The sequence below is a fragment of the Cucurbita maxima genome, unplaced genomic scaffold, assembly GCF_002738345.1.
Source record: "Cucurbita maxima cultivar Rimu unplaced genomic scaffold, Cmax_1.0 Cma_Scf00001, whole genome shotgun sequence".
Lineage (NCBI taxonomy): Eukaryota > Viridiplantae > Streptophyta > Magnoliopsida > Cucurbitales > Cucurbitaceae > Cucurbita > Cucurbita maxima.
This window is the reverse complement of record NW_019272017.1, coordinates 10,624,497-10,648,375: the sequence shown is the minus strand read 5'-3', so window position 1 is coordinate 10,648,375 and position 23,879 is coordinate 10,624,497. Positions and strand designations below refer to the sequence as shown.

The following is a 23,879-nucleotide window of genomic DNA, read 5'->3' as shown; positions in this document are numbered from 1 at the left end:
AACGAGTAAAAAAAAAAAAAAAAAAAGGAGTGCAAGTGGTTACTCAACCAATATTACTCTCGCCCAAGCACGCTTAACAGTTCTATTGGTTTCCAGTACATTAGTGCTGATATGATCGCATCCATGTGCACAAATTTCATTTAACGCATGCGGGGTGGCATGATCGAGGCGACTGTGGCTGCACGCTCGTGCTCGTAACGGCCGGCGGGGCCCGCGCGGACACGTCGGGAAGAAGAAATGTGATGGGCGTGAGTTATATAGAAAAATCGGATCAATCCAACCTAATTTATATGGTTTTAAATAAATATAAATTTTATAGATTGAATTGGTTTATTGGTTCTCTTGAAACTCATTGGATTGAATTGGTTTATTATTATAAATTTTAAAATATACATTTTTATTTACGATCGAGTTATATATAGGTATATTTAGTTTCCCAAACAATCTAAATCAATTCAACTAAAAAACTTTATTGTATTATTTAATAAGTGTTGTTGGGGTTGAAAACTTTACAAGCCGAACAATTGGATTAGATCTAAAAAATATCTCAGCCAATCGGACTCAACTCAACCAACGAACATCTCTAACCGACACATCAAAATATTAAGATTAGAAGTTTTCTTCACGAAGACACTATTCTAAAACTAGGAATCTTGAACTGATTTTAGCATTAGATAAGCAAATTTTTGATAAGGACAACACCTTCATTAAATATTTAGTAATGAAGTTGTTGAAGAGTGTCTTTATTTGGCAGAAACCTCTATAACTTGCTCATATTCCCGACCACAATCAACTGAACTCAACACAACTCAACCATTCAACTGCCTTTCATTAGGTACCTTGGCCTAGCTTACTAACCGCTGGTTTGAGACATGAACTGGGCAACTTTTTGTTATATAAAGGAGCTATTTGTTTGTGAAGATCAAGCCAAACCATACACTCCACCATGATGCTTTTTCCTTGCTTACTTCTCAACCTTTCAGCCTGTGTTTCTGCAACACAGTACAGAATCCTAAGGCTTAGTCCAACAGACAGAGATTTTGAATCACTTCAATTATAGGCCTGAAAGCTACATGACGTTCACTGATAGATATATAATCAACTTTAAGTATTGGGGCGGCGTAGATTCCAGCGCTCCCATTCTTGCCTACTTGGGAGCTGAAGGTCCACTGGATAAAAATTTGAACATTGTTGGCTTCTTGACTGATAATGTTGCTCAGTTTGGGGCTCTTCTGGTTTATATTGAGGTAAGAGCTTTCATGTTCTTGTGTGGTTCGTATTTAATACTTTGGAGGGTTTATATGATTTTTGTTTTGTTTTGTTGTTAGCATCGTTATTATGGGAAATCGATACCCTTTGGATCAAGGGAGGTAGCATTGAAGAATGCAAGCACTTTTGGCTATTTCAACTCTGCTCAAGCAATAGCAGATTATGCTCTGATGTTCTTATGCATGTTAAAAAGAAGTTGCATGCTAAAGATCCTCATGTGATTGTTCTTGGTGGATCGTATGGTGGAAGTAAGTCGGTTCTCATTTAAAATTGTGAGATTTCACGTCGGTTGGAAAGGGGAATGATGCATTTCTTATAAGGGTGTGGAAACAAATCGCTAGTAGATGTGTTTTAAAACTGTGAGGTTGATGACGGTGCATAATGTGCCAAAACGGACAATATCTACTAGCGATGGCCTTGGGTTGTTATAAATGGTATCAGAACTAGACACTTAGTAACGTGCTAGCGAGGACACTGGGCCTCTAAGAGGGCTGGATTGTGAGATCCCACATCGGTTGGAGAGAGGAACGAAACATTTCTTATAAGGGTATGAAAGACTCTCCCTAGCAGATGCGTTTTAAAACCATAAGGCTAATGACGATATGTAATGAGCCAAAGCAAACAATATCTGCTAGCGGTGGCCTCGAGCTGTTGCAAATGGTATCAGAGCTAGACATCGGGTAGTGTGCCAGCGAGGACGCTGGGCCTCCAAGAGGAGTGGATTGTGAGATCCTACATCGGTTGGAGAGGGGAGAAACATTTCTGGTAAGAGTGTGGAAGCCTCTTCCTAGCAAACGCATTTTAAAACCGTGAGGCTAACGACGATACGTAACGAGCCAAAACGGACAATATCTGCTAGTGGTGGCCTTGAGCCATTGCAAATAGTATTAGAGCCATACACTAGACAGTGTGTTAGTGAGGACGCTAGCCACCAAGAGTGGTTGATTGTGAGATCCCACATCGGTTGGAGAGGGGAACGAAACATTTCCTATAAGAGTGTGGAAGCTTTTCTCTAGCAAACGCATTTTAAAACTGTGAGGCTAATGGCGATACGTAACGTGCAAAGCGAACAATATTTACTAGCGGTTACAAAAATCTTCAAGTTCTATAACAGAGCATGTTCTTTTGTTTTGTTTTGTAGGAAACAGTGTTGGCTGCATGGTTTCGTCTGAAATATCCTCATGTCGCCCTTGGAGCTCTTGCTTCTTCAGCTCCAATCCTTTACTTCGAGAATATCACGCCACATAATGCATACTATTCCATTGCCACTAAGGATTTCAGAGTAAGATCCTTCAACAACAATGCATCCTTTTGAACTTTTGAACTTTTTAAACAACAAAAATGTGAATGAATTTGCAGGAAGTTAATGAAAGTTGCTATGAAACCATTCATGATTCCAGGTCCAAGATTGAAACAATTGCTTCCAAGCCGGATGCCCTTTCCATTCTTAGCAAAGAGTTCAAAAGCTGCAGGTATTAGAATTCATGGCTTCTCATATCCAAATTTAATGAATTTTGTGCTTCAAATCAGTTTTTGTTTGAGTCCTCTGGATAACCCTCTCAGCTGGAAGACTACTTGTGGTCTATGTATACCGTCGCAGTCCAATACAACCACCCACCAAGGTATCCAGTCACTAGAACCTGTGATGCCATTGATTGAGCTTCATCTGGAATTGGAATTGTTGGCAGGATTGCTGCAGGGGTGTTTGCTTATAAAGGAAATGGAAGACTACTTGTGATCTATGTATACCATCGCAGCCCAATACAACCACCCACCAAGATATCCCGTCACTAGAATCTGTGATGCCATTGATGGAGATTCATCTGGAATTGGAATTGTTGGAAGAATTGCTGCAGGGGTGTTTTCTTATAAAGGAAATCTATCCTGCTACAAGATTCAGCCCAGAGATGAAACTAAACCGATGTGGGATGGAGGTGGCAGGTAATCTTTTTATTATACGAATACCGATGTGGGATGCATTGAACTTTGAAAAGATACATTTGTTAGGACGTTTTAAGAAGCTTTTGTGTTGTGTAACTCAGAGATGCAATGAAACGGTGATGCAATTAAGCACAGGCAATGTACTATGTTTTGAGCTTGGAAACTTCATAGATTACTGCAATGAGTTATACAGTGTGTTTCCAAGGCCTCACTGGGTCACCACCTATTATGGAGGCCATGTATGCACTTCAACCACCTCTCTTCTTTTTTTATTTTCTTTATTCAACTTACTGCAACCAACTACACTTTATTAACAATGTTTTGTTCTCCTCCCCAATCCACCCCTCCCACAGGACTAGCGTCCTCGTTGGCACTCGTTCCCTTCTCCAATAGATGTGGGACTCCACAATCCACTCCACCCTTGAGGCCCAGCTTCCTCGCTATCACTCATTACCTTCTCCAATCGATGTGAGATCTCACAATCTACTCCCTCGAGACCTAGCGTCCTTGCTAGCATACCGCATCGTATCCACCCCCTTCGGGGTTCATCTGACCATTTTATTAGTGGATCTCACAATCCATCCCCTCGGGACCCAGCGTCCTTACTGACACACAGCCTCGTATCCACCCCCTCCGGGGCCCACCACTAGCAGATATCATCCTCTTTGGGTTTCCCCTCAAGGTTTTTATACTATAGAGGTTTCCACACCCTTATAAATAATGTTTTTTTCTTCTCCTCATCAACTGATATAGGATCTCACAATCCACCCCATCGAGACCTAGCATCCTTGTTGGCACACCGCCTCGTGTCCACCCCCTTCAGAGCTCAATCTCCTCGCTGGCACATGGCCCAGTGTCTGGCTCTAATACCATTTATAACAGCCCAACCTCACCGCTAACATATATTATCCTCTTTGAACTTTCCCTTTCAAGCTTCCCTTCAAGGTTTCTAAAACGCGTCTACCAGGGAGAAGTTTCCACACCTTCATAAAGAATAGTTCGTTCTCCTCCCCAACCGACGTAGAATCTCAGAATTTCTTTGTCTCCCTTCAAATTTCAGGACATAAAACTCATCCTTAAGAGATTTGGCAGCAACATCATTTTCTCCAATGGACTCAGAGACCCTTATATAGCAGCGGCGGGTAAACAAAAACCAAAGCTCCAACATTTATTACACATAAAAAACAATCAACTTTACTTCAACTCTCTCTCTCTTTTTGTGAATGCAAAGGGTTGCATAACTTATCTAACAGTCTCCTTGCACTCCATACGCCTAATGGTTTGATTCAGACTCATAAATTCTAACTTCAAAGTTTTGTTCTTTACGGAGGTTAACATCATTAAAGGATGGATCAATAAGTACTATGCTGATCTTGGCAGTCCAAACAATATATAAACAACACATAATGATGATGAAACACTATAAACAGGATATGAAAATCATCGTGACATGTATGCCACTGAAGATGAATTTATGAACTTGTATTGATGTTAGTGTTGAAAACGTCCACTGCAATAGCTAAAGCATACTGCTAACAGATATTGTCAGCTTTGGCTCGTTATGTATCATCGTTAGCTTCACGGTTTTAAAACATGTATGCTAGGAAGAAGTTTTCACACTCTTATAAGATATGATTTGTTTCCCTTTCCAATTAATGTGAGATCTCACAATCCACCCCTTGGGAGTCTAGCATTCTCGTTAGCACACCGCCCAATGCCTGGCTCTGATACCATTTGTAATCGCTCAAGCCCACTGCTAGAAGATATTATCCACTTTGGCCCGTTACGTATCGCTATTAGCCTCACTGTTTTAAAATAAGTCTACTAGCCACACCCTTAGAAAGAATGTTTCATTTCCCTCTCCAACCGATATGCGATTTCCCAGTCCATCACTTAACACTTCAAATATATGAACTTGAACGTTCTCCTAGATACAAACTTGAAAGTTGACGAACAGTTGAATCGTTTAATAATGGCCCCTAAAGAGAAAGGTGGATATTTTGGTGTTTTTCTTGATGGTGTTACTATAACACGTGCGGAAGCAATTTGGATCTTAGGCACTCTAAGTACATCAATTATAGTAAATTAGCTAGCATGTTCAAAAGCATAAAACTCAATGAGTTTGAATACTAATATTTCGTAGTTCAAATTTCTTTTTTTTTTTCACGAACCGGTTTCGAACCACCACTAGTGTCTTCCCTACTATTTACTAGTGTCTTCCCTACTATTTTTCGGCCTTAAAACGGAATTGTGTAATCCAGTGAGTGACTAAACTTGATAGGAATTTAGTATATGTAAAGAGAGAGTTTTGAGAGATTTTATCAAAGTTTTGAAGAAGATTTCTATGTACCTTGATTACTCCATTTATAGTGTCATATTTGCATACTACTGCAAATTTGAGAATACCAAATTTTAACACTCAAAATTTCACTCAAATTTGTGGGATTATGTGGCAAACATGCAAGTTTGCTTAAACCATATATTGTCACTCAATATTCCACTAACTCAAACATGGATTTTTACATTAAATTAAGTCAACATTTTGATCTTCTTTATTTTAATTCAAAAATTAATTTAAATAATTAATTTCAAATCAAAATAATATTAAATGATTAATTAAACAATTTAATTAATATTTAACATTAAATCAAATGTCTATCCCAATCAATTCTAGCCCATATTGATTATGAATCTCTATTCATAATTAAAATATTTAAATCTTATTTAAATATCTCAAATTCTGTATTTTTGTTTAATTCCTAACTAAAAGTATATTCCCTAATTTGAATTCGAACACTTCGAACTCACTCGTTCAGAGGGACCTAATGGACCTACAGATCATGGACTTTAACGATCTGAGATTAATCGGCTAAACTCATTAATTATGTTAACAAACATTTGTTAACTACTAGGACACTTCACTATAGTTTAGTAGTTGCACTCCCCTCACTATAGATATATTTCTGTCCATTTGATATAACCATGATTAGTAAGTCGATCATTCATAGGTTGTTCGTAACTAAAGCTGGGTTAATTTACCGTTTTACCACTAAAGTTACTTCTTGTTTCTTAAGTCTCACTGATCCTCTAATGAACAATTGGTTTGTGGTCCAACCACCAAACCGAATCCCTCTCGGGTCAATGAGAGAGTGGGGCCCCTTGTTCAAGACCTGGAACAACCTCTCTACTATCCCTAAAAGCGGGTAGGAGTGAGTTCCATTTTACACCCTATGTTCCCAGTTATTCACCCAGTCTTACTCCTGAAATGGGAGGCTTATTGAGTCGGCAAACTCGGGTCACTCTCACCTATGCAAATCTAAGGATAATTCTGAATAAACAGGAGTTTATTATTAGCTTAGGATTAAGATCGAGTTACCTAGGTCATCGAATGAAAAAATCAGTCTCAACGGAAAACGGCATTATAAAGTGAGAGTGGTTTTCTTCATGGTCCGATCTTATGCAATACTCATTGCATAGGACGCCCCCACTCACATGTCTCCACATGTACAATTTAGTGATCACATTGTTTATATCATATACAAAAGTGGCTCGCATCCATAGTGTCTCGGAATAAGGTACTCAGCCTTATCCCTGTACTATAGATCATTTTGACTATATACTTGAACTTGATCCACTCTTATGTCTCTACATATAATTCAAGTAATCATACTATAACTAGGGTGTTCTTAGTTTATTGAATTTAGATTAATAATCGTAAAATTCACTTTATTCAATAACAATCTTTACTGAATAAACATCAATAATAACTTTATTGAAAATAGAATATATTTGTGTTTACGAACTATGAGTTTTAGGACATAAAACCCAACCTTTTTCATATTCTTATATTCTTCGAAGTTGTATGAAAAGAAAAAGGGGCCGAAGGAAGGGGTTTAGAACTTTTGACACCCTCACAAAGTGGTTTCAACAGCATGCACCGAAACCATTATTGAAGTGCTCCACTCAAGAGCAGATGCTTATGTTTTTTTGATGGATTTCTTAGCCTGTTCTCATTGAACCCTACTTCTCATTATCACTACAAGTGGCTTACATAATAGCTATCCTACAAGGATCCATAAAACATTATGTCAAAGAATATGGCATGTTCCCAAATGGTCCATTCTTCTTCACCAAGATGCCTCTCTCTACCAATAAAAATAACTTTTTAAAAAATGGTAGTTTGTAAGTTCGGTCAAGTCAACATGAATAAGAATCCGGTGATTTTCAAATTTTGATCGATGTGCCAACATTTTCATGGGTTTATAAGTTCAATATGGTGATAAATGAAAAATTAGTATTTCTGTTATGGCCTGAAATTTTCCCAACTGCCCAGTCTCTCCGGCACTCGATCAGATGCTCATTTCGTTGATTGAGCCGGGTATCCTCCATCCCCTTTTGGACCGCCCGATTATTTTATATCTGAAAAGTTTTAATACCTAAAAAAAGTTCATTTTTAAATAGAAAACCCTGTAGTGGCGAACATTACGATAAACAAAATGACAAAAATCTAGCACCAAAAATATATTTTATATATGTTAAAGATTACATGAAGAAATTATGATCCAGAAAGTTGTGCTACAAGAGACCTGGAAATATTGGTAGTTTGTAAAAATATGCAAACCATACTCGAACACGCACTCTGTCAAAACAACCACCGTTTGAAGCTGTTCGAGATGGGCCTACGAATGCTGGTCGACCCTCACCAAAGCAAAAGATGATGATTGCTTCGGATAGCATGTAGGACAACACGAATCCATGTAGTTCATGAATATGTTTCCAACTCCGATGGAAATCTGAGCTACAAACCAAGATTATATGGCACGAAACATAGCTTGAAATCGCGTACGTTGCCATTTCTAGTCCTATTTGTTTCGATGACGTCGATTTTGAAGTTCCATCAATAGCTATGTTTCCCATTCCAATCTCCATAACTTCTCTCTCGTCCTTCTCGCTTCTTTTAGTTAAAGCGTCCTGATCTTCGGGTTGATTTTGATGGATTGATACAGAAGATTCAAGAATTTTTGGGATAGAACTCAACCACGGATGGCTGAGACATTGTGGTGCTATTGGTCTCCTTTTAGGTGCAAAATCTAATAAAGGAACAAGAAAGTCAGCCAAGTCATTAGCATCTTGCTCGCTGAAATCATACTTCTCAGTTAGCACTTTATTAAGAGGCCAAAAGCGCAATTGACGAATATGCCTCAACTCACCATATCTGTTGAAGTAGTCCCTTGAATAGCAGCCACCTAATGCAATCTGTGCCGGATATTTTAAGAAAGTGAAAAATTTTCAATTATATAAAATAAATACAACATGGTATTTGCAAGTATGTTAACATTACCTTGCGAAGGTATCACTCCGAAGCTCCACCATCAATGCGAAATAAACTTGAAAATAAAATAAATAGTAGAAATTACAACTTCCAGAAGAGAAGGTCCATATAATAAGCACAACTCATAGCAAATTCTTGTTTTGTTGTTCCCAGAACACGTGTACGATGTCGACATAATATACATAAGTTATTTTAAAAAAATAAGAAACAAGTACCATATGTATACTACCACTATCCTACGAGCCAGGGAGAATACGATTAGCTGAGATAATAGCCACATTGTATTAAAAAAACGGAAAGAAAGGCATCAAATTAAAAGCAAAATTCAATGGACCGCCTTTTCAAATTATTCACCTGGCATATATAGTGTATGACATGGTTGAAATTAAATTGAGTCTTCTCAACCAGTTAACCAAACAAAAAACAACCGACCAAATATTTCAGTATCAGGTAAACTTCCACATTATGTCGTTCTTACAGCTACAGCAGAAGAAACGTGTCTAAGAATAAAATTATAATTCAACTCAAACAAACAACAATAACAAAAAAAAAAAAATAATAGTAATAACTTTTCAGCATGGTTTTCAAACGATTGAAAATGTAGGACTTTACTATGAGTAGAAATAATGCTTCTCAAGGGGAGGTAAGACTCGATTAACAAATGTTACACGTTAAGAATTAATTAGTATAAAAAGAAAAAAAATAATCATACGGATAAAAAAAGAAAAAAAAAAAAAAAGAAGAAGAAGCTCTCAACATCCTTCATCCCCTTCATAGTTGTCACCAAGAACATCACTCGTGGCCAACTCAAAACAAATTCAAGCAAATGACCACATATCATTAGTAAATTGCTGGTAGAATATTTAGATCCAAGAAAAATCTTGGGACACTTATACTGTCGCGTTTAAATATCATTAGTAAATTGCTTGTAGATAAGAGAAACTTCGAGAATGGGCAACCAGTGTCAAATTACTGCCATGAAATTGCTACGAGTGTCTCATCAATGCCACTCCAATCACCATTGACAGGAAAGATGAATATCTAATGTCTAACGACATCCTTAATACTAATTACATTATTAGGAAATTAAATTTTTCTGAATTACCGAGGTATGAGAAATAGTGATCAATTTCATATGCGATTGTATATCCTCAATCCAAAAGTTATCTGGTCACTGATTACTGTGTCTTAATTTGGTTAAACTAAACCTAGAGCTTAACAAACCTTCGTACTAACGTCTTTTTCTACATTAATCTTAACATTGATGGACATGGTTTGTTTTCCTCGTTGAACTTGAATTCATTACCAATTATAGTCAAGAAAACACAAATCTGATCACTGGGCATTGTGGTTAAGGGTCATTAACTTTAACCAAAAAGTCTTAGGTCCAAAATATGCTACCCACTTGGAAGACTAACATTCTTTGATTGGGAGCTTCAATGTTGTAAAGTTGAACACTACTTTGGAGTCAGAATTTGGGTACTACAAAAAGTTTGGGTACTACAAAGAAGAAAAATTCTCTAGAGTCATGTATTATTTCCTTTAGTGTCAACCTTGAATTTTTGCCAATTATTTTTCACTCAAGTTCTCTGCCAACTTGACCTGCTTGTCCATTCTGTAATGCTGGCCTATCCCTTTTGATGATAGCAATGATATTTTGACTTTCTTTGAATGAGGGAAGGATTCTTCTCCAGATTGGATAATTCTGTTCAAGATCAAGCAAGTAGCCGACATTTTGACACCACATATAACAGTGATGATGGTGATTCTCTAACTGACCTGAATCGTACAAGGAGTTTTGAGGTCCTAGATGGTCTTCCTAGACGTTCTAGGCCAATTAACGTGGAAAGTCATAACGCAGACTCTTATAGCATTGGTCTAACTGAAATAAGATATTATTTAGAAGGAATTATTGCTAAAGTCAATATTATTTAGAAGGAATTACTGCTAAAGGTAGGGAAGCACCTCTTGATGCGGTAGAAAGTACACAAGAACAGGTTGCAGAGAATGGTTTAGCCAAACAAACAACTGATATCAACTAGATGGAGGTGAAAGAAGATTCAAGACAATGTATGAGAAGAATTTTACAAGAAATGCTGCAAATTTTTTATACCGTGAAGTTCCTCAAATTGATGCCGAGGATCATAGCACACGGATGTCGAATCTTCCATTCAGCAAATTGATACCCATGAGGAAAATGATGATATTGGAGTATTATCGGATCATTCTAAAAGTTTTCAAAACAATGATCTTGAAAATGTAGATCTGCTGAAATCTACTTCTCACGAGGAACTGAATGAAGAACTAGGTTTGAGAGTTGATCCAAATGATTGGCAAGCATCTGGTTTTCAATAGGATGAATGGAAAAATAACATGAAGAAGATATAAACGAAACTCAGTTGGAAAGCATCACTATTAATTGGTCTGGCGAATTCTTGAGTACGACACATAGAGGAGATATTCAGCTGCAAAATGCCCCTGGAGCTTCACATGAAAATGTTATCTTTGTGGAGGATGTGCCTAATTGGTTAGAGGGCTCTCCTAATCGGTAGGCTACATCCAGCCAAAGGTCGGAGACCTTTTATTTTCCTGAAGAGAATAATGTGCATAATGGAGAAATCAGAGAACTTTATATAACATCATGCCTTGCTGAATTCAGACTAAATGATGAATTTACACGTAGACTATTTTTCTTTATTATACAGGAGAAGTGTCTCTGCTTTCTTAGTACTAGTTTTTGTTAAAGATCAGGTGTTTGTTTAGATTGGTGTCAGTTAGTATTTGATTAAATCTTCTTATAGATCGAAGTTAATTTAGTTTTGATTTGATTTAGTTTTTTATTTGTTTATTGGTTTGTTACGAGATTTTCTCTAGATTTTTAGGTAGATTTTCTAAATATCTATAGGTATTCTATATATAGAGAGCCTTCTGAATCTTCTTATCAACCATTCAATCACTCACTCTTACACTAACAAATTGGTATCAGAGCCGTCTTCTTAAGAGATCTTTGAGATCAAAGTGGGAGGAGAATCCAGTTTTTCAGCTGTTGCACCACCAGTCTTCGATGGAGACAATTGTCAAATGTGGGCAGTTCGTATGGTTACGAGGTCCCTCCACTTCTAGCCAATCCTACTATAGCACAAATCAAAGCACAGAAGGAAAAGAAGACAAGAAAATCAAAGACAAAAGTTTGCCTATTTGCAGCAGTATCTCAAATGATCTTCATATGAATAATGTCCCTAAAAACAGTAAAGGAAAGGCTGAATATGAAGAAGATGAGAGGATTCATGGAATAAAAGTCCTAAATTTGATAGGGATTTCGAGTTGCAGAAGATGAAGAAGTTAGAGTTCGTGAAAGAGTACTATGACAGAGTTCTCAACATTGCCAACAAGGTGAGATTGCTTGGTTCTATGTTAAATGATTCCAGAATCGTTGAAAAGCTACTGGTCACTGTTCTAGGGAAGACCTGTCAAAGAATTCTCTTATAGAGCTCTTGAATGCTTTACAAGCACAAGGCAAAGTAGGTTATGAGGCAAGAAGGGGTGATTGAAGGTACCTTACCTATTAAGCATCAAGACAACAACAAGTATAAAAACAAGAAAATTTTTAAAAACCAATCGACGAATAGAGATTCATCTGCCAATTATCAGAAGACAAAAGGAGGTTTCAAAAAATTCTACCTTGCCGCCTTGTGAGAAGAAAGGTCATCCACCATACTAGTGTTGGAGAAGACCTGACGCCTTTTGCTCCAAATGCAATCAACTTGAATATGAAGCTGTGATTTGCAAAGTTAAAGGTCAGGTGAAAGAAGAAGATGCACAAGAGGTTGATCAAGAAGAAGAAGATCAATTGTTTGTGGTGGCGGGGTCCGCGCGAACACGTCAGAGAGAAGAAACGCGATGGGCATGAGCGGGGGCGGTTGTCATTCGTAAAGAAACGAAGAAAAGAACGGAAAGAAATTGAAATAACGAGTAAAAGAAATAAAAAAGGAGTGCACCAATCTCACCCACCATGCAATGCACACAAATTAGATTTAACTCCAAATGCAATCAATGATTTGCAAAGTCAAAGGTAAGGTGAAAGAAGTAGATGCACAAGAGGTTGATCAAGAAGAAAAAGATCACCCAACTTAGTACTACTCTCGCTCAAGCACGCTTAACTGTGGAGTTCTGAAAGGATCTGGTGCATTAGTGCTAGTATAATCACACCCAACATGCAATGCGCACAAGCATTTAACACATGCGGGGCGACATGATCGAGGCGACGTGGGTGCACACATGTGCTCGAAATGACGACGGGCCCCCCGCAAACATGTTTGGGAGAAGAAAGCGCGTGAGCGTGCGAGCGGGGTTGGTTGCCATTTGTAAAAAAAAGAAGAAAAGAACAGGGAGAAATTGAAGTAACGAGTAAAAGAAATAAAAAAGGGGTGCAACATCCAACTTAGTACTACTCTCGCCCAAGCACGCCTAATTGCAAAGTTCTTATGGGATCCAGTTCATTAGTGCTGGTATGATCACACCCGCATGAAATACGCACAAATTGCATTTAACGCATCTGGGGCGACATGATCGAGGTGACAGTGAGTGCACACATGTGCTTGCGGTGGGGCCCACAAGGACACGTCGGAGAGAAGAAATGTGATGGGCGTGAGCATGCGAGCGAGGGCGGGTGCCATTGAGAACTTCCCAAAGTGGTCACCCAACTTGGTACTACCCTAGCCCAAGCTCGCTTAACTGCAGAGTTATGATGGGATCCAATGCATTAGTGTTGGTATGATCGCACCCGACATGCAATGTGCACAAATTGCATTTAACGCTTGCGGGGTGGCATGATCATGGCGATAGGTGGGTGCACGCACGTGCTCGGAACGGTCGATGGGGAAAAGAAACGCGATGGGCGTGAGCGTGCAAGCGAGGGCGGTTGCCATTTGTAAAGAAAGGAAAAAAAGAACAGGGAGAAATTGAAATAACGGGTAAAAAAAATAAAAAAGGGGTGCAACACGAGTACTTCCCAAGTGGTCGTCCAAATTAGTACTACTCTCGCCCAAGTACGCTTAATTGCGGAGTTTTGATGGGATCCGGTGCATTAGTGCTGGTATGATCACACCAAACATGCAATGCTCACAAATTGCATTTAACGCATGCGGGGTGACATGATCTAGGCGACGGTGGGTGCACGCACGTGTTAAGGGGAATGAAGCATTTCTTATAAGGGTGTGAAAACGATCGCTAGTAGATGTGTTTTAAAACTTTGAGATTAATGACGATGCGTAACAGGCCAAAACGGACAATATCTACCGGCGATGACTTTGGGTTATTACAAATTATATCAAAGCTAGACACTGAGTAGCGAGCGAGGGCGGGTGCCATTGAGAACTTCCCAAAGTGGTCACCCAACTTGGTACTACCCTAGCCCAAGCTCGCTTAACTGCAGAGTTATGATGGGATCCAATGCATTAGTGTTGGTATGATCGCACCCGACATGCAATGTGCACAAATTGCATTTAACGCTTGCGGGGTGGCATGATCATGGCGATAGGTGGGTGCACGCACGTGCTCGGAACTGTCGATGGGGAGAAGAAACGCGATGGGCGTGAGCGTGCAAGCGAGGGCGGTTGCCATTTGTAAAGAAAGGAAAAAAAGAACAGGGAGAAATTGAAATAACGGGTAAAAAAAATAAAAAAGGGGTGCAACACGAGTACTTCCCAAGTGGTCGTCCAAATTAGTACTACTCTCGCCCAAGTACGCTTAATTGCGGAGTTTTGATGGGATCCGGTGCATTAGTGCTGGTATGATCACACCAAACATGCAATGCTCACAAATTGCATTTAACGCATGCGGGGTGACATGATCTAGGCGACGGTGGGTGCACGCACGTGTTAAGGGGAATGAAGCATTTCTTATAAGGGTGTGAAAACGATCGCTAGTAGATGTGTTTTAAAACTTTGAGATTAATGACGATGCGTAACAGGCCAAAACGGACAATATCTACCGGCGATGACTTTGGGTTATTACAAATTATATCAAAGCTAGACACTGAGTAGCGTGCTAGCGAGGACACTTGGCCTCCAAAAGGGGTGGATTGTGAGATCCCACATCGGTTGGAGAGAGGAACGAAACATTTCATCATGCCTATACATAAATTAGGGCATAATAAGGTTTTCCAACCTTCTTGCATATCTAGCAAAGTACATTCAACCTATCGTGTTAGAGTCCCATCATTAAATTCAGTATAATAGAATTCCAAAAACATGCCATTGAGCCAAATCATTAAATATTCCATTTCCTACGCTTGGTTGTCCAATTTCATGCTGCTTACTTAGTTTAACCCTTCTGCCCATGTCACTCATCCCAATGTCAAGTATTTTTTAGGTGGGACCAGTAACTACTCCCAACTATTAAGCGGTTAGGACATTATGAGAAATATCGCTCGATATTGGTCAACTGTTAGGGTAACTCACTAATAGACCAAGTAATGCATCTCAATTGAGAGGGGGCGATCCTCGTGCTTGCCAAGCTACTACCCTCATGTTATTCTTCACCCTTGTAGATGAGTTCCCGATCAAGGGATAGTTGGGGATAGTTGGGGATCCCTTAGTCGTACTCAAGCAAGGTCTTTATATGGTGCATTGTACTTCAAGGCACGACTTGCTACTCTAGCTCCTAGGTGGCCACTATGGATGACGGTGGATCTATATTCCTATTATAGGTTCACTAATAGAAGCTCATGTCTTGACGGTTAGTCCCTACATGCCATACAACTTGCGAGAAGTGACCCCTATATCTATCATCACCATAGAGACCTCTATCCCTCCTTGTAAATGAGTTCATGATTAGGAGTGAGCTGGCGAGCCCACTAATTGTTCTTGTATGGTAAGTTGTTGATCTACTCAACACTAGATGTTAAGACACGGGTCGACTTTGGTATAACTTGTATTCGTGCTCTAAAATCGGACATCTAGGTTTGTTTGTGGTAACATAGCCTTTTTGTCCCTCATGAGCTGATAAGAAAATCTTTCAAATCTATAATATCATTAAGGGTCTTGAGCGCCCCTAATTGTACTAAACCCCTTGAGAATTGAGGGGAGTTACCCCGAGCAACTTGTATGTATTGATCTAGGGTTTCGAGCTGCTCATCACACCCTGGTGCACATTTATGGTCCTACTAGGCTCGAAATTTTGGAACAGTGTTGTCTCCTAACTAACCATTCTTAGGAGTCAGCGTATGGCCTTGGGTTCACATATATAGCTTAGGTAGAGAAATTCATGTTACCAAAAATTAATAGTAGGTCATGAGGCTTTAGATGCCACTTTAAGTGCAAATTTTTTTGTATTTAATAAATTAAAGCATCCATAATTCTAAGCTCTCTATTCACTATTCCAAATCAATTCTACCTATAAACTTATATAGAATAGTCTAAAATGAGCATTTACTAAGTTTGGGATGTTTGGGTGCTCAGCTTTCCAGTTTTTGGAAGTTGGAATCCTCACAAATGTCCCTAAGTGGGTCCTAAAATGAGTCCAGAGAAGAAAATTGGTGAAAAAGTCTTTGGAAAATTAGATTTTGAAAGGTTATAGAACGTGAAAAACTACTCATTGGCTCTGTTCACCTTGTCAACTTGACTGTGGTTAGCTTCTATTTCCCCATGTCTATCGTCATAGTTTCAAACTCTCTTTTGACAACGAGCTCGGTTGGTAGAGAGTATATGAATTTGACCTTTCGAGTCTATTTGATAAAAAAATAGAATAACATCTTAACGGGTGAACCCTTATAAGACCTTTTCTCTTGGGTCGAGGTGCTACCTTATAAGACTTTTTCTCTAGTGGGGACGTTATGGTTTGTGCTTGTCTGCTCTCATCATCCATGAGAGGCTAGCTAGTGAACCCTACCCATAGGACCAACTAGCCACCCAAGATTGGGGGAGCTACCTCCTGTGCTTGCCAGCTACTAAGGCTACCGGTGTAATCCTAAGTCCCTTAATAGGATGGATGTGCCACTTTTGTCATTCTTGGATGTCATGGAGGTCAATTAGGTTCTTAAGAGTTCTAGGCCGTTTAAATAAAATAAAAAATTAATGTGATAAAATTTAAATCAAAATAAAGACAAGAAACAAGACCATCATTAAAGTTAAAATAAAATCCAATTATAAGAAGGGGTTCAAATTTATTACGAACGAAAAAAGTTTTGAGATATAATTACAAAACAAAATAGAAAATATTCAAATACAAAAAATGGACTAACTAACTGCACCTCAAACACTTCCCCACCTCGACCAACAACCTTCAAACACATGAAAAAAGAAAAAAATGGGTGAGTATATAAATATACCCAGTAAGCAACCTACTCGTAGGCTCTCATTGCATCTTTGACCTAGCATAAGACCACATGCTTTACTATAGACTCTAGGTGTATTGCTATTATTGTGCACAATCTTGGTTAGCTAGTTTAGCCTACGAAACGGTAACCAGTTTTTGAGGTGAGGCGCTACCCCACGTAACCTTGTACCAGGTGGGGGACAACATGGTGAGTGCTAGCTTGCTTGTCATCCATGAGGGGTTTAGCTAGTGAACTCATCCCACAAGCCATGAAGTTTCCCAAGGGTGAGGACATTACCCCCCCGATACATGCTAGCTCCACTAGTTACCCATATGATTAACGTCCTCCCGTTGGACAAACCCTCCATGCAGGATAACCACTACCTACTAGCGTGATCAACATCCAAGCACATAAAAGATACACCATGCAGAGTAATCAATCAAACCAATGAGTAACACAAATCTAACCAGCATCACATCTACCTCGATGGTATCGTATCGGAGTGGAAAGAGAAATGGAAGCTCATTAATACTATACTAGTTACTATCTGCCTCAGAGGCTACCATTATCATTCTTAAATGTCGTGGAGGTCTACTAGATTTTTAGGGACATCTAGGTGGCTTAAATCACATCTCTCATTTCCAGGACATTTAGAGTTAGCTCCTCGGGCTTAAAAAATCTCTGAATGCAAACTGGTAAGCTTCTGATCGCTCATGATCCTGGGCTGCAAGATCTACTGGAAACATATTGATTTGTAGACCACACTCTATGCATCATGTTAAACAAGACACTGGGACACGTGTCATGTTTGCTACTCTATGCATCATGTTAACTTGCAACCCACGTAGCATCATGTTAAACATGACGATCATTTTTTCTTTTCATCATTTACACATCCATACTCATCATAATAGGATAATATCTAGATGCATTTGACATACAATAATATATGAGGTCTTAATATTTTTCACATTAATTAAATCATGCAAGAACCCCTTCCAATTTCTTTCTCCATATCATATCATTTTATAACATAGCCTTTAAAGCATATCTCAGTATCATGTCAAAACATTTTATTATGTATCATTCATATCATACATCGTGTTATATCATGTCATGCAACATACCATATCATCTCACGTATCATATCATAACATGTATTATTGTTAAGGATATTTAGTACTAAATTATAATAGATCATATATATCATATTTGATATTTTATTATAGGTAAATATCTTCTTACATAGGTATCTTTTCATATATTGTATTATCAAACATATTATAAACACATCACACATCTCAAACATATGACACGTACAAAGACACTGGACACATGTCATCATATATAAAACAAACTTCTAACCATGCCGATAGTAAAACCACTTATTTTGATAGTCTTAGCTGAAGTTCTATCTAGCTCCAAATTAGCTTACTTTCATCCCACGAACTCGTTCCCAATGATGAGGACGGTAGTATACATTGATACATTTTGTTCTCCCATTAACTATTTCAAAAAAAATTCTCAGGAGTCTCACTTTGATATTGACTCATGCAAACAAATTCTAGAGGGAAGAATTGTCCAAGAATCACCACGAAACCTCGCATAAATCTCACATTGTAAATAAATGATAGAGATCGTAGTCAATGATAAATACAGTAAGATATCTCACTAAATATTTGAAATAAAAATATTAAAGATTCAAATGTAACGATTAAAAGTATGACAAAGAAATTAGGTCATGGAAATCACTCCACTAAGCACGCTAAGTGGGATAGTAATAATATGGTTGAATACTATCACAACTACATAGCACTTTGGAAACTTCCATTCAATTTCCCACGTGAGTTTTTTTAGGTTTGAATAATAAATTACTAGGAATTTTAATGAATATGTCCCTTAATTAGTTGTTGAAAGTCAAAAAGGTTTAATGTTTTTTTTTTTTTTTTGTAAACTTTTAATTTTAATTTTAGTTCTAAATATCATTGTTAACATCCTGACCTAAATATTCAGAGAATAGGTAATTAAAACAAAAGGAAATAAATAAGAAATAAAATATGAAACCTGGAAATTACATTAGTTTTAAAGAATCAAAATTGAAATTTATGGATAATAGGTGAAATAGTTTTTAAAACCACCACCAAATTAATTTGACTCAACCAATTATTAAGTGGGGTATGAGTATAAAGTTATGTAGTGCAGTAAGTAAATTTAATATTCATTTACCGGCTACCAATTTCTTTTAAAAAGTATGAGCTGGAGTTTTCCTGTTAGTAGTGTTCATTATAAACTTCAAATTTAAGCATACTGCTCAACATTCCATTTGAATGCAGAGGAAGAATGTTGACTATCACCTAATGACAAATCTTAATTCCAAATTTAGGTCTAAGGTTGTTGTCATAGTCAAATTAAAAAAAAAAAAAAAATTGGTGGGCTTCCTCGGCTTGGTTTGACTGATATTGGCTCGATCTGATTGTTTTGTACTGTTCCAGAAGCATTTTCTACTCAACGAGACCAAAAAAAGGTTACTATAACTATGATTTTTCACTTTTTGTAATATTTAACATGGTTTAGAATTGTTTTTAAGATGAGTAAGTGATGTTGACATATGGATAGATTCTAAGCTCAATTTATGTATGGATGCGATATTGTAGGGGAAATTGGATTATGTGAGCTTAATTTAGGAACATTCAACCAAAGCAAACTTATGAACATAAATGACATGAATAACATGTAATCTGTGCCATATCTACCGGTTATTAATAATTGTTGTGATGTAGGTACTTCTGTTTATTGAGTCATGTGTTCTATATTAATAGGATCACATTGTGCCCTACGAGACACCATAACGTACCATGTGTGATAAACATGAATAAAATATCAGGAATATATATGCACGTCTTATAGGAAATTTATGTCATTATAAGTAATGAAGTATTATGTAACGACCCTAATTTTCTATTAACCTAAAGTTTACATGCATGATGTAGCTTCTTATGCAGAAAAAATTCATTAGGCGACTTCATGAAATAATGCTATGGACTTACATGTTTAAGAAAAGATCTTAAAATAGTAGTGTGGAAATATTAAAATAACTTAAGTAAATATAAAAATAGTCATCACTATACTAACCAAGGATCTACAAAATTAAATGCAACTATCCTATTCAAGTTCCATGGTATTTAATTGTGATGTCATCGTCAACCGTATATGGGTGTCTTGCATTTACCTAAAATATAGAAGTAGCACATGACTTGAGTATTTTAAGAAATACTTAGTAAATAGCCCCAGTGTTGGGGTCAGTGAATGCAAACATATGCAATCATGATTAACGATCTATGATTTAAAACCATCATAGAGGTGGCCTCTAGTTCGGATAAATTGAATGTGTATTACTTTCTTACACACACCCCACACATGCAAGCATGAGCTCACCAGGCGTGTTTACACACCCCCTGGATCTGCATGGTCGAACTAGTTGACAGTAGTCAGACATTCGAAGGTATAACAAACTCTCAAATATCATGCAAGAGATGTTCATTATCATAGTGTATGCGTTTGTCATGAAAGGGATAGTATCCTGATGTAAATGTACATACAATATGCATGAAGTCCCTATGCTTTTCATCTTAAATCATTCATGCGACACAACCCCAGACATCCTTCACATATTACTCTAGGTTACATGCATGCATAAGCTTTCCTACCTTCATCATTCATAACATTGTTTAGGGGTTTGTATTAGAAAACTCCTTATTATCAAAATGCAACACGGCATTTCATACATGCACATCATTGTAACATGAGATATCATCATACTCTGTCATATTATCATCATACATCTCATGTCATCATGTCACAATGCATCATCATCTTATTATGGCATCATAATACATCACATAACCATAACATCATATCATCATCATAACATATCATAATATCATAGCAAATCTGATCATCATAACATCATAGTATCATCATAACACATCATAATATCATATCAACATACATGACACCTGCAAGAGACACTAGACACGTGTCATTATACGTAAAACAAGTCTTTCGATTGAACCGATAGTAGGACCACTTACTTGGTTGACCTTAGCCGAAGTTCTCCTTCAAATTTAGCTTTGTTTTGTCCTTCGAATTTATTCTCGCTTTTGTTGAGGTTTCACCTATTTGAATATTCACTCAATAGCCTTAGTAATAGTCGAACTCCTAACTTAATTTAATTTAAAACTAGGAAAAATGACTCGCCTTAGATCAAAATCAACTTAGGGAGGGTCCAAAACATAGGGAATGATGTCCAAATATAAGATCTGATTCGAATTTGAATCCTGGAGCCTAGCCAAGCCAAACGAGACCGGTGAGCCCATGGAGTCGACACACATCACGCATGCGTAGGGGCAGACTTGGATCCGAATCCGATGGATCTCTTCTTCCTTGCCTGATTTCTTCAAAAATCTCGATTTCATTTCTCTCTTTCCGCACACTTTCGACACTTCCCTTCCATCGTCCCTCCATCCAAATCCCGCAGCCTTAAGTCTCTGTCCACTTCTTCTTCACACCCAAGGCGATGGGGCATTCGTGTTAACATGAAATAGAGAAGCATGACGTCACCATTTATTTGAAAATAAACAGTTCTCCTTGCTGACAATGAGACTACGTTGAAACCATGACAGAAAGGCGTCGTTCTGCTTATCGTGGTGTGTTATGAGTTATTTCTGTTTCTACTTTGGTGTCATGTCCTTCGCATCGTGCTAACGCAAAGTTCCTTAATCATGCCAATTGTTTCAGTCCAATGGAGAATCGTTCATCTACCGTCACCTTCTCTTAGTGTCTCATTCTCTCAGATAGCACGAAGCTATTGACCGAGTAGAGTGGGCTTGAGGGCAGTTCTAAAAGAAGAGTAAGGGGGTTGGGTCGTGCAAGTAGTTCGTGGCCGTCACTGAAAATTGTGAGATTTTTGGAGCGTTGATTGTTCTAAGATTTTTTTTTCAATCCATTACATAATCTAATTGAACCATGATTCTTAATGTAGGACCTCATACATATATGTTACATGAGTATGAATTACTTCTTCAGTATGTTAGGTATAAAAACATACATTACGATATTATATGCTCTCTTTTTTTAGTTGGCTTTTGGCAGTATGACTATGTTTTATCCCATAGTCAAACCTAGTGGTATGTATACGAGCTTGCCTGGTAGATTCATGTATGTATGTGTCAACTATGTGTAGAAAAGTATAATAGTATAATGTATCAAATCTTACCTGAAAAATAGAGTCTAGAGGAACAATTATGAAAACTAAATCCCACTAGTCATAAATATGCGGCATGTGATTGCATTTCTCGACATCAACAGTAGGGTCGCTTATTGAGTATATCTAAATACTTATCATTTACTTATTTTTTTTTTCTACGTAATGAATGGAGGATGGAATTTGAGGAAGTCGTAAGGTAGATAGTTTTTCGCATTTATGTTGAAGTCCGTAGTTTAGTAGTATTTTCATCTTTCAAACAGATGCTTTTCTTTTATTCCAATTTTGTTTTTACCAAATGCTTTTCTTTTATTCCAATTTTGTTTTTACATGTTTGCAAGGTTTATGAATTTTTAAGTCCATAATAAATTTTCTTATATGAATTTTTTAAAATAATTTTTCAAATCATTACATAGTTATCTTAATTTAAAAAAAAAAAATAGGATCATTATAGTTGGCATCAAGGCTCTAGGTTTATAAATTTTATAAATAGCTTACAATGTCTAGTCATCATCATCAAGCGTCTCGTTATTGTCAATTATGTTTTGTGTAAGATAATAAATGATATTGCTATATTATATTATGATTTATTGGGCATGAAATGTAAATGCTACCTGATGTATTTATAACTTAGAACATATTTAGATTTATCATGATTTGTTCTGTAATTGTGGAGTTGTTTCATGAAAAGAGGTTAGTAGGCTAACTAACAATAGTATATAGATTTTGAGGAAGTTTAAATGTTTGAGTTAGATGTTCATGCATAGTTAAACGATGTAGTGTTATGACCATAGAAATAGGAAAAGGATGTGATCACCTATACTAATGAGTAAATTAGTTCAAATGAAAATGATCAAGGAAACATGGTAGACGTTAATATCTTATAAGTTGCTATAGATATTGAGAATGGTAATGTTGAAGAAAACTTTGTGACGAAACTTCACTGCACTAATTTTTTTTTAATTTAATGAGTACCTTTAATGTGACTTGAATTTTAAAAATAGTGAAAAGTAAAAACCATTTATCTTGAATATAATTGCAAGGTTTAAAGCTAGTTTCGAGAATAATCACAGTGCAGAAGTTATGAGGTGATTTAAAGATATTGAGTTATGGTTTGGATGAAGTGTATTATGATCACGTTTAAAAATTTATAATAGAGATTGACTACAATATAAGATTTCCAAAATATGACTGAAGTTATGTTCAAACAAACGGGATGTGGTACCGATGATAATCTTTTCGATACTCCTATGCAAATATATTTCATTAGTTTTTTTTTTTTTTTTTTTTTTAGGACTAATTTTAAGTGATAACTTTTTATTCATGTTATAATATTTTGAAAATCTTACCTTAATTAACTGATTTTCTAAGTATCTTAATCTTCCTAGGTACAAAATAATTTACTATGTTTATAGTAAAATTACCATTATACCCTTAAATTTGAAATTTGATGAGTATGTTATCAAAATGTTTTTTTTTGTTTTTTTGTTGAATTCTTGCGACTTTAGTGTGTGCTAGCCTATAGTTAAGTCTAGGGAGTTTGTATATGAGTCTCTTTAGTGGGTTCATGCATTCGTGCATAAACCGTACATAGAAAAGTATTATGCATTAAACCCTACCTTAAAAAGAAGGTAGAATCTAATAAACAACTCAAGTGCATTTCTCAAACTCCAACCATTCATGAACGGAGTATTATTATAAATACCCATACGATGTCTTTGAGGTAGAGGCAATGCCTCATGTATGAATGATGGCGT

The 23,879-nt window shown here is 37.1% G+C and overlaps 3 pseudogenes; 1 reads left to right on the top strand and 2 right to left on the bottom strand.

Annotated features, from left to right (window-relative positions):
* The first annotated feature begins 872 nt into the window (after positions 1-872).
* The window catches only part of LOC111487991, a 601,695-nt pseudogene continuing 578,688 nt past the window's right edge, over positions 873-23,879 (top strand).
* On the bottom strand, positions 13,533-13,651 carry LOC111494284 (annotated as a pseudogene).
* Positions 14,227-14,345, bottom strand: LOC111494277 (annotated as a pseudogene).